The 14,883-nt window shown below is 42.8% G+C and overlaps 1 protein-coding gene across 3 annotated transcripts in view; it reads left to right on the top strand.

The window, feature by feature from the left end:
• The window catches only part of LOC124154474 (sortilin-related receptor-like), a 56,428-nt gene extending 50,937 nt beyond the window's left edge, over positions 1-5,491 (top strand). For all 3 annotated transcript variants that reach the window (XM_046528229.1, XM_046528228.1, XM_046528230.1), the window contains one exon: positions 5,365-5,491. The gene's annotated coding sequence lies outside the window, so the exon portion shown is untranslated. The remainder of the gene's footprint in view (positions 1-5,364) is intronic.
• Positions 5,492-14,883: the final 9,392 nt, after the last annotated feature.

The following is a 14,883-nucleotide window of genomic DNA, read 5'->3' as shown; positions in this document are numbered from 1 at the left end:
GTTCTGCAATGTTTGGCAATATAGGTAGTCCGCGTCCCCCGTCTGTATCCGCCACTGGTGTGCCGATTACTTGGCCTGTCTTCTTCGGTAATCCTTGATGGAAGCCCAAGTTTGAAGCTCCTGTGGGATCAAAAGACCTGGCCTCCTATCGACCATATGCTGGGTTACTGTCGTGATCTGACCCGTCTCTCTGTTCTAGCTCTGGAATCCAACTAAAGACCTCCTCAAGTCAGCGGCTTCTCCTCAAAATCCTGGTATACTTATTGCCCAGGCGAAGGTAGGGGGGGGGGGGGACCGTTATTGCCTCTCAGTGCCACCTATATCACACTTTTATTTCAGTGCCATCTATATTAAACTTGTATTTCCGTGCCATCTATATCACCTAAATATTCCTTAGTGCGGTTATCGTGCACTTTGGAATCACACCACATTTTCAAAAAAACGTATCAACACTCGACACTTATATCTAAAAAAGGAAACAAATAATATACACGACAAAAAAACGGGAGAGGAAACTCATACCTCTTTTAATGAGAAAGAAACCTTGACTTGAAATACAAAAGAAAGTGCTGGCAAACGCTGCCGTCTCAGTGCCAGCTGGCATTATCCAGGTGGATGAGAATATTTCTGTTCCTTGCCAAGCCCTGTCCCTTTCCTAGGGCCATAATTGCATGCATCCCCATTGACAAGAAAGTGCCCAGGAGGGGTGATAAGGAGTTTTCAGGTAGAGTAATATTTCCAAATGAAGGGGATGTTATTTTTCGTGTTCGGGTTCAAGAATAAAATCGCCAAGTTTGTCCAGTCGCAAATTACCTAAAGACAGTGGCGGATCTTTGGGATTGGGGGGGGGGGGGGCAAGGGGGTAATGGCCTTAATTTTTTTCCAACCCCCACTACTGCTGGAATCTTCAACCCCACTCAGCCCTCTCCCTTGTCCCTATCCTGTATCCGCCACTGCCTGAAGATATTTTGTCAAGATATCGGGAAACCAAATTCGTATCGTGGTTTGACTCAATTTATTGTCCATTTAATGAGTATTCAATTCTTTTCATATCATCAATGGCTTTGTTGATATATATGGTAGCGGTGGCCGAGTTTCGTATGAATAGCATCAACACGATCAACACGTACAATGGTCCGAAAGACAGTCTCAAACACATTAAATTCATTCACTTCAAGCAGTTGTGGGCCCTGTGCGTCTCAAAAATACAGTGAGAGGTAGAAAGCATGCAGGGGCGCAGCTGGGAATTAAGGCTAGGGGGGGTTCCAGGCGCAGCTAATACTTAGGGGCCTGGGGGTATAGCATTCCTGCCAGGGTAAGCGGGAGGTGCGGCGGCCCTCCGCCAGAAAATATAAGATAAAGGGTTCAAAACGGTGAGTTTTACGGCCTTCTGACAGATTTTTTTTATTAATCCTCACACTATTCTATACGTAATATTAATCTAATTAAGTAAAATAGATATAACTTATAAACTTCCCCGAGCTCTGGAGAGGGGGGGGGTTATTCCCCAAAACTCCCCCCTCGCTGCGCCATTGGTAGAGAGTGATTTTGATAGGGCCATGCGGAGTGAAAATTAAGGAAACATTGGCTGAAAATATGAATGCGGATAAAAAATAAATATTTTAGCAAGGAAAAGCAAACTCCTAGAAATGAAATCGAAAGTGATCTATTTCTGTGAAAATAGAGACCGTCAAAGCAATTCCGCGCTACGTTTAGGCTCACGACGCCGACAGTGCGCTATTATTTTTAATAAAGACAAGGATAAAACGTCAGTGTCTCAGCCAAGTGGCCAACACGTGCGCAAAGTTCATTGCTGGAAAAAACGGAAAGACCTCTAATTACTTTGGTTTATCATAAACGGTGAAATGATACTTATCTATCACAGGCAGTCACTTGTGCTAAAGCTGTGGCTTTATCTAATCTATAAAAGAAGATTATGGTGATGATATCTCCCATACATTTTACGGAAGCTCTGGTTTGTTGCAGAATTTTATACAAAGTAAAACATTGAAAGTGGCTCCTTTCCCCTTCAACTAGTTTTTAATGTTGACGAGATGGGATTGTTCTGAAATAGAATGCCATCTTGTTCATTCATTTTCAGGGAAGAAACCCCATGGTCAGGTTGCATGGCATTTTAAAACAGTTTCACGTTATCGATTTGTGTTATTTCCTCGGGGGAATTCAAATAAAAGCCAGTTGTGATTTTTCATTTACAAATTCTGCGAGAAGTGAAAGGGAAATTTCACAAGATTTCGTATTTTTAGAGCCCCGTGTAAAACGGCCTTCAAACTAGGGAGGGGTGAACAAAAAAATCCGATCCGTTGGGCACGATCCGAGGCAGAGGGACCTCTATGGATGCGCTCAATCAAACACCAACGGAGAGTGGGGTTGTGGGTAAGGGGTGGAGTTTACTCGCTTGGAGGGGCGGACTTTACTCAAACTCAGGGGAGTAGTAGGGTTAGGTGGTTTGCAACAGTGTACCTTGTCCAGGAAACTCAAATCTTTGGATCTTAAAAATAAAATTAAAATTATAGACGAGTGCGAAAGTAATAGGACTTCAAAGATTGATATTAGGAAGTGATATGGTATCCCGAGTATCACGAGTTTTGGTACGATTGTCATATAAGTTATTTACAATATTAAAGAAAAAGGTAAAATTTGTTCTGCAGTGACTGAACCTACCCAAATGGCCCTGCCGTAACGGGACCGCAAATGGAATCTGCACTATTCAAGTGGTTTTGTCAACAAAGGTCTGCAGGACTGCCCAAAAACTGTTATATGCTTAAGATTAAAGCCGACTACATTGCCAATGGGGAGGAATATCTTCGAATACCGAATTATGCCGTATATCAGTGAACCTTTTGGCCAATTTTCCCAACTGACTGACACACTGGTTAAACATTCGAAAATTCGACAAAACTGATATTGCCGGCATCATGGGCGTACCCAGTGAGGGGCAGGAGGGGGAAGTTGCCACCCTAGAAGCCAAAATCGCAATTGTCTACAGCGAAAATAATAATTTTTCAAGCAAATAATTTTCAAAAACTAATATGCCGGCCTCGTTGGCGGCGGGGTAACGTTCTCGCCTGCCAAACAAGAGGTTGTGGGTTCGAGTCCCGCCTGGGTAGGTTTTCCCGGTCCAGGGCATGGTCGTTTGTGTACATTTACTTGTTACATTTGTTGAACACCCCGGTGTAAAATGGCCAATAAGAGCTGTATCCGACGGTTTGGGAATAAAATAAAATAAAGAGCTGTACATTTTCCATAAAATGTTTATTTCATTCACATGTTACATGCTTAAATCTTAACTAAAATTTGGACAACCACGGCTTGCCCCCCCTAGTTTTGATCCTGGGTACGCCATTGGTCGGCATGATGCATTCACAAAATAATCCAAAAAAGTCTTCCATCGCATACCAAATATATTGATTCCGACTAGTTATTCTGTTATTAAAGCTTTCGTAGGGGATCAAAAATTATAATAACGGGAATAAAAGCACTGAAACTGGGGAAATTAATTATTTATAGAACAAAAATACCCTGTTTCTCACTTTACATATGTTGATACTCAAATAGATTGCGCCTGATAATGACTCTTCACCAGTTTAACTTCGTTAAATACCACGAAAACAAAAGAGAAACTATAAATACGAAAGATTAAGAGACTACGGTGGGTTTATTCAAAACCATCGGTTACAGCAAGCGCTCAGTTGAGTAAGTGATTTCCGACGGACAATGAGAACTCATTAAACCGGGCTTCTACTGTATTTGGATCAGAAATAAAAAGGCCTGGTTGTCACAAGAAATGTTTGTAGACCAGTTTGAAAATTCATCCACTTCCAGCAATGCATTGAAAACCCCTGAGCTAGCATGCATTTTTTTCCTACACGTTAGCCCACCCGCACGTAAGGTTGGGATTTCTAAAGCACGTACAAATGTTTTTTACGAGGAAAAACCTGTTTGAATGAAGTGTACTGTCTTTGAGGATATTTTAAACTATAATAGTAGATTATATAAATAAGGTTTTCCAAGGCTATTATTGGAATACAGTAAGTGGTTTATAGGGAATTCGATTCCCAAAACCTATGGTACCGGGAACGCATCCCTATCTTCCAAATGTTAACATGGTCACCAATAACGCAAATTCGATTGGCACAAAGACCCTGGGGAAAGCATCCTTTGCTCTAAGCAAGTCATGAGTGTATTCAGCATTGGTTTAATATTGTCATGGCAACAATACAGAAATTCATTCCTAACCAAACTAATTATTCATTCCGAAGGAATATAATTATTCAATGCTTAGATATGTCACGTAGGAATTAATGATATTAGCTACTTTTACTTGTGAAAGTAAATGTTTCTTGGAAAGGAGTTTTATGACTTTGCGGCAGTGCTCCAAAAAGTAAAAAGCCAAGAAAATCACATGAACAATTATGTACAGAAAATTTCAACATCAATTTTACCTCAGGTACATATGAGGATGAAGGTACGTTTTCATGGACGCGTTTCACGCGAAGAGACGCGAAAACGGGAGTAAAACTTCAGACAATCAGAAGCCTGAAATCCTAAGCTTGAATTGGCGCGTGAGGCATCATCCGAAGTTGAAATCTTCTCAACTTTCGACGCGCGAAACTCATGAGACTCGCCAACATGGTTGCTTGCGTGAGCCTTGTCTCTGTTGATGAATTTATTGCATCCGCTGTTTGGGAGAAATAACCTTACGTATACTATTTTTAGGGACTACAGGCACGGAAATATAAAGCCTAGAGTGAGATGTAAGTATCCGTTGGAATGGAAGACAAGGAGAACTTTCATTTCCAATGAATCTCAAAGATTGCGAATGTTGAAGTGGTAACATAATCGTGTTTCGCAGCGAAAGATGTGTCGGCCGAATGATAGCCCCTACGTAACAAATTTCAAACCTTGTACGTTCAGCAAATTGACGTGTGGATGAGAGAAATGGACTCCCAGAGAAAATTGAAGAATTTCACTTATCTGGGTTAGGTGATCCACAAATATTATCATAACACCGCTACCGTGGAAGTATTCACGGTCGTAATGTTTCATTTGTTTTACTGTCGTTTCTCTGCTGCAGATAGCGGGCGGGAGCCTCATACGCGTAGGTCCGCCTATGTATATAGGTTCGCTTTCATGAGAACAGTTCTCGCGAAGAATAGTGCGCGAATACGCGACAGACGCATTCATGAAAACGTACCTTTAATGGTTAATAATTATGGTAATCATCTGCCTAAAAATTAGCATTTTTTAATATTCGATGAAAAGGGAACGTGGATTTTGACCTCTTGCAAGCATGGTGTATTTGTCTATGCCTCTGTGTGATAACCTTTCCCCTCCGTCTTGCAGCTGGTGAGTTTAGCTGTGATAAACACCGATGCATACCGATGAAGCTGCGCTGTGATGGCGTTATAGACTGCATTGATATCTCCGATGAATCAGACTGCGAGAACTACACCTGCCAATCATGGCAGTTCAAGGTGAGACAGAATGCAGATAGAGTTGTTTGTTTTGTGTTGTTAGCTTGAGTGTTGCATGCTCATTTGTGTCTGAAAGCTGAATGTATTGCCAAATTATTCGCAGGAGTGTATTGATTGTTCCCAGAGGAGTGATTATTACCGTAGAGTGTAAACTAAATAGTAGAAGATGTTAAAAAATCAATTTCCCAGATAGCACAATGTTAGACAGTTTTTCGTTTCTTAAGTATTTTTTTCGGAAAAAAATTGATAAGCAGCTTATCGTAAGACACGGGACTTAAATGAGGCAAAGATAAGATTTTAGGAAAGAATAGGTTAGGAATGCCGTCTCATGTCCTCAGATTAACATAAGTCGCTTCTGTTGGAGCGCAAAAGACGGCAGAACAGCTAACTAAACATTCTTCGCTGCTCGGCTCGACATGCATTTAAAGCCTTCAGGTGAAATTCACTGACAATGAGTCTTTTAACAGCTGAACAACTGATGACAGATTTTCCCGTAAATAGAAAAAAAATTTACAACTACCAGTGACTGGCTGGTGATGATGCAAAGCATACATACAATTACTTTTTCTTTGTAGCGGAAGGAAAAAAATAAATCCCGGATAATCGAACGTGTGATCCCTAGATCAACGTTATTGTATGCTAATCATTACACCGCGGCATCTGTTAAAAAGCTGAGGTGTAGTTATACCTTTTACCAATGACATGTATAGAAAACGGTAGCTGTTGCTTGCTGAAATAAACTGAAATTATTCAAGGTCCATACAATCTAAAATTCATGAATTTTAATTAATTTTTTTATAAACCGATGAATAAAATATACATATAGGATATTCCTAGCCGGCTTTTTACATTCTACGTCGCTATTCGTGTGAAATTGCGTGTTTTTCTTCCGACCATGGTTACGCCATCATTTCATAAATATGAATGATTTTCAAATTATGGCTGTATGATGTTATTTCTCCTTGTAATATAGAGTAAAGAATAAAACATAAATCTTATATATAAATGCCTAAGTTAATACTAAAAAACGATGCAATATTAACAACATCTGCGGAAGTGCTGAAATTTTGTCCTCCATTTTGTCATTGTTGGATGTTTGTCGGCCTGGGCTTAAGGAACCCATAAGAAAAGGTCTACAAGCTTACATATAAGCGCCATCCTTATCTCTTCCATTCACCTTATCTCAATGACTTATAATGTGCTGGCTGGGTTACCAAGTCAAGGCAAGTAGGTATGTTCTTTAGAAGTTACAAATATTTGATTTTCATTAACTTTAGGGAATAGTAATAAATAGTATTGATTCAGTTAACTCTCAATTAGCCAGCTCCCTATTATGTGGTTTGTAGTTTTTTTTACTATTTTATCCTGTCTACACAAATTTAGAATAATAATCCGAAGGCAATAATGATATGACTCTTTAAACAATTGATGTTTCACAATAGAGGATATATAAATTTAAGTATCCTATCAATTTATATACAGTAGACACACAAAATATGAACAATGTGTTATTATGAAGTATTCATTGTAACGAATAAAGGTCACGGTCCGGGCATAAGGGATATTTTAACATGTGTAACAAAAACTTTTTACGAATTTTCGATGCTATAAAATTATAAGCTTAAACCGTACACCTTACGCCTCGCACGGTACTGCCCCATGCAAGGTGTACGGAATTTCCCCAAAACGACATGTGCAGGATTTTCAACCCTAATCTAAAATAAGAAATATATAGGACCAGTGTTTGGTATTTAGTAGTGGTTTTGTGTTCAAAGTAGTGGGCTGCCATTTCTACCATTCTATTTGGCTCACAATAGGGTTTTAAGCTGACAGTTGAAACTAAATTTGGCATCAACTGATCAATATTTTTTTGCTGACAACATCAAATTCATCCCTTACAAAATACATAGCATTCCCCAGTGGTTTAAATATCACACCCTTTTTCCACTTTCTCATATCTGTGGAAATTCTTATCACTACCTGATCACCAACTTGAAACGATCTAGCTTTATCATACGTAGGTGTAACAGCTCTAGGACACACACTGTAAGATTTAACTAAACTCGGTCTTGTTCTGAGTGACCTTCCAAACATTAGCATAGCAGGACTCTGTCATATAAAATAGTGTTCAGCATTTCTGTATGACAATACCATGGAGTACAACTTGTTAAGATCACTGGAAGATTCAAATTTGCTTGACAACATTGCGGCTTTAAATGTTTGAACATCTCTCTCTGCTAATCCATTTGCATTATGGTGGTGTGGTGCATTAGTTACATATAATATACTATAACGGTTAGCCACCAACCATTTTATTTTATGTTGTATGCTTTGTTTTGAACTCGCGGGCTATCGAATCGGATGATTCGATAGCATGGCTGGTTTTCGCACGCCGCCGTCCCTAGGGACGGCATAAAAAGGTGCGGCGTGTGAGGACTGAGGACAGAAAAAGGAGTGCAACGATGTTGTAGTGAGTGGTGAGTGAAATAATTGAAACCAAGGAAAGGAAGTTCGACACCGCGGAGCCATACGGACGCAGTAACGTCAAGGGCAGAACGTAAAGTATCTGCACTCCATTCCCCCCCCCCCCAGTGAAGAACCCCCTCCTCATATACAGTGAACACTGTTCGTGTGTGGGAAAAGGGTTTTTTTAATTTCTCTTTGGTTGTTATAACTTGGTCCTTTCATTGTTCAACGATTTTTTTATATTTCTCTTTGGTTGTTATAACTTGGTCCTTTCATTGTCCAACGATTTTTTTTTGATTTCTCTTTGGTTGTTATAACTTGGTCCTTTCATTCTTCAACAATTTTTGTTGATGTTATAATAAATTGTTTTTTCTGTATTGTAAGGTGGCTAACCGTCATTTCCATCCGAATCATCAGCGTATTTTACTCGTGGGCGAACCCCAACACCCATCTGGGATTTCAAAATTTTCCAATTTTTTTAAAATTTCTTGCAAATAACCACTTCCTTGGGACGTAGGCATCAGGGGAAGGGAGGACCCATTGAACGGGCTGGTTACATTGGCGCCCTGAACGTGGGGTCCGACGAGGTAGGGAAATACGCGAATGACCCGGGTATGAGTCAAGAGAGCGGAGATAACCAAGGAACCGCGTTTCACGGATACCGGAATAAGCCGCCTTCGCTCGATAGCGAAGAGGAGAACCTAGTGACGGGGTTTTCGGCCATAATGGACAGGTGGGAACTGGGCACTGGAAAGCAGGAGGAAAAAATAGGAGAGGCGTCGAGAGACGCGTCAGAGACAGAGGAACCAACATTGAGGAGTATAATGGCGATTATACTGGAATGCAAGCGGGAAGTGAAAGACAACGGGAGAAGAACGGAGGAAATGGGAGAAGAAATTAAAACTGAGATTCAGGGAATTCGGGAGGAATTTTATGAGAAAGTAAACCTGATGTTCGAGAAGGAGAGGGCAGAAGTTAAACGGGAGTGCCGGGAGATGAGAGGGGAAATTCAACGGGTAAGAGCAGAAGCACAGAAGTCGCGGGACGAGACCTCAGCCGCTATAAGGGAGGCGACGCAAAGTCGAATCAGAGAAATGGACCAGAGGATAAGCGAAGTAGAAGGAAAAGTGGCGGTTATGGCGTCGTCCCGTGCGGAGCAGGAAGGAAGAGAAGAACAAGGGAGCCGGGATGAAGCAGTGCAGGCGTTGAGGGCCGAGCTAGAAAAAGTGAAGCGAGCGGCGGTGACGGCGATGCCCGCTCCGAACATTGTGGGAACTCCTAGTCGGATATCATTTCGGGGACGGGCGAACGAGCATCCCATCACATTCCTCAAACAATTCGAAGCGCACTGCAATCTGTATAACATTCCTCAAAACCAGCAATCGCTGCTATTATACCAGCTGTTTGATGGGAGCGCGAAGACATGGGCTGTTCCCTTGCGCGGCTCCCGGACGACATTCAGGAATTCAGAGAGAATTTTTTAAGTCGTTACTGGAATAGTGCGACTCAGTACGATTTTAAAGTGAGAGTAACGACGGGAACCTACCGGAGGGAACGGGGGCTTAGTATGCGTGACTACGTGACGGAAATGATCGCGCTAATAAGGCTCTGTAACCCGCCGGTTGACGAAGGGGAAATAATCCACTTGTTAACCCGCCAGTATCCTCCCGCAATACGGAATTTACTGACAAGCGTGAGAATCGTGTGCATCGAGGGATTCTTGGAATTACTAGGAAGATATGACCAGACCGACGCAGAAGAGAGGGCAGAGCGAGAAAAAGTAAATCAAGCTATTCCAACCCAGCGGGGACCGGAGGGGAGGAGAAGAGAGGATGGAAAGGATGGAAGGAGGAACACAGGAGGCGGTAGAACTGAAGGTTTTTTCCAACCCAACGCGACTTCGAACGCACCCCCGGCACGAGAACCCGCGGTGGATAGGAGCGGGGCGCGGCCAAGAGAAGGCGGTGGAGATTGGAGTACTCGGAGACAGTCTAATGCATGGCAGATGGCCCAGGCGACGGCGGAAACGTCCACCTCGCCACTGACTGATTCGGGAAACAAGGGAGGGTGGAGACGGAAGAGGCCAACGACTCCCACCCGATCGAAAGGCCCAAGGAGAGACGTGAGGCGAGAGTCAAGAGGGACAAGTGCCCAGAAATCGAAGTGTAAATACACGGAAGAAAGATTAAGGCGTTGATTGGCACGGGGAGCAATGTAAATGCCGTGTCAGGTGGCGTAATTGTGGGGATGCAGGCTGCCGGAGTAAGAGTGCCTATGCTACCAATCACGCGTTCATAGATTCGTAGCGCGGATGGAAGAAAATCCAAACCCATCACCAAAAAAGTCATGCTAGCAATGAAAATAGGAGAAGCGTAATTAGAGGTTGTGTGCCTCGTGATTGAGAGCCTTATACGGCCTATAATACTGGGCGTCGGGTTTCTCAAAGAAAATAATGCTGTGCTGAACTTTGCGAGCCACGAAATGGAGTTGGCTACGTCTTCGCACGGGCATTTAGTGGAAGTCTTCAGTGAGGGAGAGGCAGACGAAGAGGGATCAGTCAGGCTAAAGTGTTCAACCGCCGTCATGTGCCCAGTACTCGCCGAAGAGATAAAAGCAGAAATAGAAAGCATGACTGACTTGGAAGAAGAGGAGAGGAGAAAAGTTTCCGCGTGCCTACGGAGGCATGAGAAGGTGTTCGAGCGAACGGTGGGGCCGATAATAGGTTACGTCCACCGAATACGCTTATATGATGAAACTCCTTTTAACCAGAAGTCATACCCCATCCCATTCGCCTACAGGGAGGAGGTGGAGAAGCAGATAGCCGAATTGATGGAGTTAGGAGTGATAGAGAAAGCGGCGAGCCCATTCAACGATCCGTTGGTGGTGGTCAAGAAAAGAGATGGCAAGGTGCGAATTTGTTTGGACGCCCGCCGTCTCAACTCAGTTACCATTCCAGAAAGAGACGTACCGCCACGAGTGGATGATGTCTTGCAAATTTTTTGGGGGGCGAAGATATTTACGACGACGGACTTTACGAAACCGTATTTCCAGATCCCGCTGCACCCGGACGACCGGAAATATACGGCCTTTCGACTGGGGTCCTGTACATATCAGTTTAAAAGGGTTCCTTTTGGTTTAAAAAATAGCGGTCCCGCACTAATTAGGTATCTGGACGAGATTCTGGGGCCCAAGGTGTCGGCGTTTGCCACAGTTTACGTCGACGATGTAATAATCTACTCTTCCTCATTTGAAGAACATTTGAAGCACGTCAATATTATTTTTGAGAAGTTCCAAGCCGCTAATCTAACGGTGAACTTAGCCAAGTCACATTTCTTTCAAAAGGAGGTAACATTCTTAGGGTACATTATTAATGAAGGAGGGGTGAAGCCGGACCCAGAAAGGATCAAACCGGTGCAAGATTTCCGGCCCCCCCGCAACGTGAAAATGTTACGAGGGTTTTTGGGGCTATGCAACTATTATTCAAAGTCTTGCAAAAACTATTCCCAATTAATTGTGCCCCTACTGGGATTGCTTAAAAAAGGGAAAAAATGGGAATGGACCGCGCAGCATGAAGAAGCGTTCCTCAGGATGAAGGAAGCGTTCCTAAAAATAACCGTCTTGGCGCACCCCAATTTCAATCGCTTAATGGTGTTACAAACTGACGCCTGCAACTCCGGATTAGGGCTCACCTTATCGCAAGTAGACGACCAGGGAGAAGAGCGAGTGATTACGTTTGCAAGTCGGACCTTGAAGGGAGCAGAGTTGGCATATAGCGCGACGGAAAAGGAAACCCTGGCGATCGTGTGGGCGGTGACAAAACTTCGCACTATACTCATATGGCGGAAATTCGTGATCCGATCCGACCACAAAGCTCTCACGTTTCTCATGAAAGCACATTTGCAAAATCAAAGATTGCTGAGATGGGCGTTGACTCTGCAGGAATTCGATTTTAGGATTGAATACTGACCGGGAAAGAAAAACATCGCACCCGACTGGCTGAGTCGGAGCGCGCAACTTTTGGAGGGGCGAATAGAGGAGACAGCGAACGAATTTTTCATAGCAGCCTTAGAAATTGAAATACAAAGTTTTGCACGGGGAGGTTGGAAGAAAATCGCGGAAGCGCAAACTCTAGACGAAAGAATTGGGCCCGTGATAAAATACTTGAAAGGAGAGGAGTTTGGTGGAGAGCGAGGGGACACATTATCAAGGAAATGTCGATTGATTGGGCCTTACATATGCCGACTAACGGACCGCCGGAAAGGGACCTACAGGGTATGGGTGCCAACGGCACTGAGAACGGATCTTATTTGGCATACCCACACAAAATATGCCCATTTCGGGGCGGGGAAAATATGTGCAATCATAACAGAAGCCTTCTACTGGGAGAAGATGCGCAAACAAATAAGAGCCGAAATAAAAGCGTGTGATATATGTCAAAAATCGAAATATCCCAACCGCCACTACGGCGGGCCATGGCAAAGCATAGTGCCGACGAAGGAAAGGGAGTTAGTAGCAATTGACTTATACGGTCCGCTGCCGCGGGCGCGCCTGAAAAATCGATTCATCTATGTAGTAGTGGACGTTTTCACCAAATTCGTACAAATCTACCCTATTAACAAACCAACCACGCAGAATTGTCTCCGCCAATTACGGTAAAGATATTTTACTTTATGCGGCCGCCCGGAGAAAATCCTGAGCGATCACGGCACACAATTTACATCAGCCCTCTGGGTACGGGAGTTGGATCAGATGGGAGTCCAGGCGATATACTCATCAATCCGCTACCCGCAATCCAACCCGGCGGAAAGGATCATGAGGGAGCTGTCCAGGGTGTTTCGCGTCTATTGCAACGACAAACACAGGACGTGGATCGAGCTGATTCCCCACATCAACGTGTGGTTCAATGAAATCCCACACGACAGCACCTTGGTATCCCCGTACGAGGCACAATTCCATAAGAAACCCGATAGAGATTTCCGCGAAATTTTGGAGTCGCTGGGAGGAGCTTCCGGCTCATTAGAAGAAACAAGGGCGCTGGTCAGAGCGAACTTAGAGAAAATGCAGAACAAAAGGAAAGGTGCGCAGAAACAAATGACTCACCAGTTCGGTGAAGGAGACTGGGTACTGCTTCGAACACCTGGAGTATCGGACGCAAACGCTGGAGTCTTCCACAATTTGTTTTACTATTTTCGGGACCCTATATCGTCCGCCGCGTTTGTGGAGTCAATGTGGCTCAGCTAATGAACTGCGAGGGCGGTACACCCATAGCCCATAGGGGTATACAATTTTTTCAACCTAAGGCCGTACCATAGGAGGGCGGCAGAATAAATAATCTCATTTCAATTATGAAAAATAAATCCTTCGCGAGTTTCAGCGACTCGCAAATATTTATTTTTGGGGGGCCATGTAACGGTTAGCCACCAACCATTTTATTTTATGTTGTATGCTTTGTTTTGAACTCGCGGGCTATCGAATCGGATGATTCGATAGCATGGCTTTTTTTAAATTTCTCTTTGGTTGTTATAACTTGGTCCTTTCATTGTTCAACAATTTTTTTATGTTATAATAAATTGTTATTTCTGTATTGTAAGGTGGCTAACCGTCATTTCCATCCGAATCATCAGCGTATTTTACTTGTGGGCGAACCCCAACACCCATCTGGGATTTCAAAATTTTCCAATTTTTTTTTAAATTTCTTGCAAATAACCACTTCCTTGGGACGTAGGCATCAGGGGAAGGGAGGACCCATTGAACGGGCTGGTTGCAATACCATTACTTTTACAGAACGTTTTTAATTCACCACTCACAAATTGAGGACCATTATCACTCACAATAACCTTTGGTTGACCAAACTGTGCAAAAATTGGTATCAGGGCCTCAATGAAGGCACTACTGGTGGTTGAGGAAATTTTGATTAACTCTGGCAATTTACAAGGGTAATCTACAATGATCAGAAACATTGAGTCTAAAAATGGACCAGCAAAATCAAGGTGAATACGTACCCAAGGCTCTGTTGGCCATTCTCACGGTTGATATGGGGCTTTGACAGGTTCTTTTCTAATTAGAGAACATCCTTCACATGAAGACGTTAAAGACTCTATTTCCTTGTCTAACCCTGGCCACCAAATAAAACTCCTAGATAGGGATTTCATTTTTGTGATTCCCAAGTGAACAGACTGCAATTATTTAAGTAACTGAGGTCTTAATGACCTTGGGATCACGACTTTTCCAGATAAGATTACGCAATTGTTTGCAAAAGAGAACTCTGACTTTTGCTTTGTGAGTTCATTCAAATGTTCATTATTATTATCAATGGGCCACTCATTATATTTCACGTTTTCATATACTAGAGCAAGTTCCATGTCTTTCTGGGTCTCTTTAGCTATTTCAGTGGCTGTCACGGGGGCACTATCAAGCAGTAAAAAATTTACATTCAATATCACCTTCTCCTTCTTGCCTCCAGAAATAGGTAATCTAGATAATGCATCAGCATTTGCATTCTCCTCCGATTTCATTTGCCGAATGTCATAGTTACAGCCACTCAAAAATTCGGCCCACATTTGGCGCCTTTTGTCACTTAAGGTTGACAATGAGGAATGAGGGCTAAAATTATGGATTAATGGTTTATGATCTGTGATAAAACAAAGAAACGACCTCTTAGAAATAAATCGAATTTCTTTGTAGCCCATAAAATGCTCTAACTTCTTTATCAAGGACACAGTAGTTCCTTTCTGGTTTAGCACATGTTGAGCTTGCAAAATCCAACGGTCTTTCTTCATTGTTTGGAAAAATATGGGATAAGCAGGCTCCGATTCCTTGTTCTGACGCATCACAAGCTAAAGTTATAGGTAAATTTGGGTCATAATGAGCTAGAAGCTTAGATGAAGCAAGTAATTCTTTAGCCTTCTTAAATGCTTTACTA

This window comes from Ischnura elegans, chromosome 2, assembly GCF_921293095.1.
Source record: "Ischnura elegans chromosome 2, ioIscEleg1.1, whole genome shotgun sequence".
NCBI lineage: Eukaryota > Metazoa > Arthropoda > Insecta > Odonata > Coenagrionidae > Ischnura > Ischnura elegans.
This window is presented reverse-complemented; position numbering and strand designations above follow the sequence as displayed.